Source organism: Lolium rigidum, chromosome 3, assembly GCF_022539505.1.
Source record: "Lolium rigidum isolate FL_2022 chromosome 3, APGP_CSIRO_Lrig_0.1, whole genome shotgun sequence".
NCBI lineage: Eukaryota > Viridiplantae > Streptophyta > Magnoliopsida > Poales > Poaceae > Lolium > Lolium rigidum.
In genome coordinates, this window is record NC_061510.1 from 255,291,271 (window position 1) to 255,296,978 (window position 5,708).

The following is a 5,708-nucleotide window of genomic DNA, read 5'->3' on the forward strand; positions in this document are numbered from 1 at the left end:
AAGGACGAGCGGTTCCGGAGACCTGCTCTCCCGTTCGCCGATGCACGTCGGCGGCGGGATGGAGTAGGCTACGATGGCGGCGCAAGCAGAGAGAGGTGGAAACCCTAACTCGTGTATTCAGTATGTTTCTGCGGTAGCCGGGCAAGAGATTATATAAGCTCAGAAAACCGTAGGCAACGTGGGCCAGGCCCACGTAGCCCACGATCCGGGAGCAACCCGAACCGACTAACTGCGACGCGTCCGTCTAGGACTCTGTTCGTTTTCCTGAGCTGCAAAAAGTAAGGAAAGTCTCGGCTCGAGGCTCAATCCACTCACCACGAGCGCGACGCGCGCGTCGTGACGTGTCGAGTCGAGACGAGCGAGCGAGGAGGAGGAGGAGCGCGCGCGTGTAGCACTCCTTTTCTCACTCACTTACTAGTGGTGGAACAACCCACCTTATAAGGTGGTCTAACTTTCTCCCAACTTTCCATGTGGGACTAAACTTCCCACCTCTTGCCACTCCCTAGTGATCTGTGATACGTCTCCGACGTATCGATAATTTCTTATGTTCCATGCCACATTATTGATGATATCTACATGTTTTATGCATACTTTATGTCATATTTATGCGTTTTCCGGAACTAACCTATTGACGAGATGCCGAAGGGCCACTGTCGTTTTCTGCTGTTTTTGGTTTCGAAATCCTAGTAAGGAAATATTCTCGAATCGGACGAAATCAACGCCCAGCATCCTATTTTTCCACGAAGCTTCCGGAACACCCGAGAGCCACAGAGGGGAGCCCTGGTGGGCCCAGATGATAGGGCGGCGCGGCCAGGGCCTGGGCCGCGCCCCCCTATTGTGTCACCGCCTCGTCGCCCCTCCGACTCCGCCTCTTCACCTATTTAAAGGTCCCTGACCTAAAACCTCGGGACGGAAAAGCCACGGCACGAGAAACCTTCCAGAGCCGCCGCCATCGCGAAGCCAAGATCTGGGGGACAGGAGTCTCTGTTCCGGCACGCCGCCGGGACGGGGAAGTGCCCCCGGAAGGCTCCTCCATCGACACCACCGCCATCTTCATCGCCGCTGCTGTCTCCCATGAGGAGGGAGTAGTTCTCCATCGAGGCTCTGGGCTGTACCGGTAGCTATGTGGTTAATCTCTCTCCTATGTACTTCAATACAATAATCTCATGAGCTGCCTTACATGATTGAGATTCATATGATGATGCTTGTAATCTAGATGTCATTATGCTAGTCAAGTGGGTTTTACTTATGTGATCTCCGGAGACTCCTTGTCCCACGTGTGCAAAGGTGACAGTGTGTGTGCACCGTGTGGGTCTCTTAGGCTATATTTCGCAGTAATACTTATTCACCGTTATGAATGGCATAGTGAAGTGCTTATTTATATCCCTTTATGATTGCAATGTGTTTTGTATCACAATTTATCCGTGTGCTACTCTAGTGATGTTATTAAAGTAGTTTATTCCTCCCGCACGGTGTAATGGTGACAGGTGTGTGCATCCGTGTTAGTACTTGGCGTAGGCTATGATTATGATCTCTTGTAGATTATGAAGTTAACTATTGCTATGATGGTATTGATGTGATCTATTCCTCCTACATAGTGTGATGGTGACAAGTGTGCATGCTATGTTAGTTCTTGGTGTAATTGTGTTGATCTATCTTACACTCTAAGGTTATTTAAATATGAACATTGAATATTGTGGAGCTTGTTAACTCCGGCATTGAGGGTTCGTGTAATCCTACACGCTTAGCGGTGTTCATCATCCAACAAAAGAGTGTAGAGTAGTCCTATTATGTGATCATTGTTGAGAGTGTCCACTAGTGAAAGCAGGATCCCCGGGCCTTGCTTCCAAGCATCGAATCTCCGCTTGTTTACTCGTTTTACTCGCGTTACTACTGCTTGTTTACTCGTCCCGGGCAAAGCACTTTTCTCGGTGCCGTTGCTACTGCTTATTCATACCACCTCGTATTTCACTATCTCTTCGCCGAACTAGTGCACCTATTAGGTGTGTTGGAGACACAAGAGACTTCTTGCTTTGTGGTTGCAGTGGTTGCATGAGAGGGATATCTTTGACCTCTTCCTCCCCGAGTTCGATAAACCTTGGGTGATCCACTTAAGGGAAACTTGCTCGCTGTTCAACAAACCTCTCGCTCTTGGAGGCCCAACACTGTCTACAAGAACGAAGCACCCGTAGACATCAAGCTATTTTCTCGGCGCCGTTGCCGGGGAGGAAAGGTAAAAGGCTCTCATACTCCGGTCCCGTGTAAAAGTACTTTTCCGTTGCCGTTGTGTGTGTGCTCGAAGCTATTTCCTTTAGATCCTGCAATTGCATCTTTTTGTTTCTTGTTTACACTAGTTTGGCATAATGGACAACAATGAGCTTCTTATTCTATTTCCTGATTTAAGACATGGATGGTTTGATGCGAAAATTAAAAAACCCATGGAACATATTAGCATGGATACTTTGAATACCATTGTTGCTAATGATATGGAAAATTCTAAGCTTGGGGAAGCTGGTTTTGATGAGCATGATATTTTTAGTCCCCCAAGCATTGAGGAGAAAATTTACTTTGATGATACTTTGCCTCCTATTTATGATGATTATAATGATAGTAGTCTTTTAGTACCGCCTATTATGGAGGATAAATTTGATTATGGTTACAATATGCCTCCTATATTTGATGATGAGAATAATAATGATAGCTACTTTGTCGAATTTGCTCCCACTATTACCAATAAAATTGACTATGCTTATGTGGAGGGTAATGATACTTTTATGCATGTGAATAAAGATGTTTTATGTGATACTTATATTATTGAGTTTTCTCATGATGCTACTGGATATTATTATGAGAGAGGAAAATATGGTTGTAGAAATTTTCATGTTACTAAAACACCTCTCTATATGCTGAAATTTTTGAAGTTACACTTGTTTTATCTTTCTATGCTTGTTGCATCATGCTTCATGAATTTGTTTATTTACAAGATTCCTTTTTATAGGAAGCATGTTAGGCTTAAATTTGTTTTGAATTTGCCTCTTGATGCTCTCTTTTGCTTCAACTACTATTTCTTGCGAGTGCATCATTAAAACTCGCTGAGCCCATCTTAATGGCTATAAAGAAAGAACTTCTTGGGAGATAACCCATGTGTTTATTTTGCTACAGTACTTTTATTTTGTATTTGAGTCTTGGAAGTTGTTACTACTGTAGCAACCTCTCCTTATCTTATTTTTATTGCATTGTTGTGCCAAGTAAAGTCTTTGATAGTAAAGTCAATACTAGATTTGGATTACTGCGCAGAAACAGATTTTTTTGCTGTCACGAATCTGGGCCTAATTCTCCGTAGGTAACTCAGAAAATTATGCCAATTTACGTGAGTGATCCTCAGATATGTACGCAACTTTCATTCAATTTGAGCATTTTCATCGGAGCAAGTCCGGTGCCTCAATAAAATTCGTCTTTACGAACTGTTCTGTTTTGACAGATTCTGCCTTTTATTTCGCATTGCCTCTTTTGCTGTGTTGGATGGATTTCTTTGTTCCATTACCTTCCAGTAGCTTTGAGCAATGTCCGAAGTGTTAAGAATGATTGTGTCACCTCTGAACATGTGAGTTTTTGATTATGCACTAACCCTCTAATGAGTTTGTTTCGAGTTTGGTGTGGAGGAAGTTTTCAAGGGTCAAGAGAGGAGGATGATATACTATGATCAAGAAGAGTGAAAAGCTCTAAGCTTGGGGATGCCCCCGGTGGTTCACCCCTGCATATTTCAAGAAGACTCAAGCGTCTAAGCTTGGGGATGCCCAAGGCATCCCCTTCTTCATCGACAAATTATCAGGTTCCTTCTCTTGAAACTATATTTTTATTCGGCCACATCTTATGTACTTTACTTGGAGCGTCTGTGTGCTTTTGTTTTTGTTTTTGTTTGAATAAATGCTTGTGTGGGAGAGAGACACGCTCCGCTAGTTCATATGAACACATGTGTTCTTAGCTTTTATTTTTCATGGCGAAGGTTGAAACTGCTTCGTTAATTGTTATATGGTTGGAAACGGGAAATGCTACATGTAGTAATTCTAAAATGTCTTGAATAATTTGATACTTGGCAATTGTTGTGCTCATGTTTAAGCTCTTGCATCATATACTTTGCACCCATTAATGAAGAAACACCTAGAGCTTGCTAAATTTGGTTTGCATATTTGGTCTCTCTAAAGTCTAGATAATTTCTAGTATTGAGTTTGAACAACAAGGAAGACGGTGTAGAGTCTTATAATGTTTACAATATGTCTTTTACGTGAGTTTTGCTGCACCGGTTCATCCTTGTGTTTGTTTCAAATAACCTTGCTATCCTAAGCCTTGTATCGAGAGAGAATACTTCTCATGCATCCAAATCCTTGAGCCAACCACTATGCCATTTGTGTCCACCATACCTACCTACTACATGGTATTTCTCCGCCATTCCAAACTAAATTGCTTGAGTGCTACCTTTAAAAATTCAAAATTTATCACCTCTGATTTGTGTCAATGTTTTATAGCTCATGAGGAAGTATGTGGTGTTTATCTTTCATTCTTGTTGGGCAACTTTCACCAATGGACTAGTGGCTTCATCCGCTTATCCAATAATTTTGCAAAAAGAGCTGGCAATGGGATTCCCCGTCCCAAATTAATTAACTTAAATAGACACTCCTCCATGGTATGTGATTGTTGGACGGCACCCGAAGGATTCGGTTAGCCATGGCTTGAGAAAGCAAAGGTGGGGAGGAGTGTCATCATAATAAAACTAAAATAAAAAGGTACTCCTTCATGGTATGAGATTGTTGGCGTGCACCCGAGGATTCGGTTAGCCATGGTTTGTGAAAGAAAGGTTGGAAGGAGTGCCACCCAAAAATAAAAATAATTCATGGGAGCCGCTCTTTGAAGGTTTGTCCGGCAAGGGGGTTAGAGTGCCCACTACCATTCGTTGACAACAACAAACACCTCTCAAAATTTTACTTTTATGCTCTCTTTATGTTTTCAAAACCAAAGCTCTAGCACAAATATAGCAATCAATGCTTCCCTCTGCGAAGGACCTTTCATTTACTTTCATGTTGAGTCAGTTCACCTATTTCTCTCCACCTCAAGAAGCAAACACTTGTGTGAACTGTGCATTGATTCCTACATACTTGCATATTGCACTTGTTATATTTTTCTATGTTGACAATTATCCATGAGATACACATGTTATAAGTTGAAAGCAACCGCTGAAACTTAATCTTCCTTTGTGTTGCTTCAATACCTTTACTATGAATTTATTGCTTGGGGATGCTGATACGTCTCCGACGTATCGATAATTTCTTATGTTCCATGCCACATTATTGATGATATCTACATGTTTTATGCATACTTTATGTCATATTTATGCGTTTTCCGGAACTAACCTATTGACGAGATGCCGAAGGGCCAGTTGCTGTTTTCTGCTGTTTTTGATTTCAGAAATCCTAGTAAGGAAATATTCTCGGAATTGGACGAAATCAACGCCAAGCATCCTATTTTTCCACGAAGCTTCCAGAACACCCGAGAGCCACCAGAGGGGAGCCCTAGTGGGCCCAGATGATAGGGCGGCGCGGCCAGGGCCTGGGCCGCGCCCCCCTATTGGGTCACCGCCTCGTCGCCCCTCCGACTCCGCCTCTTCGCCTATTTAAAGGTCCCTGGCCTAAAACCTCGGGACGGAAAAGCCA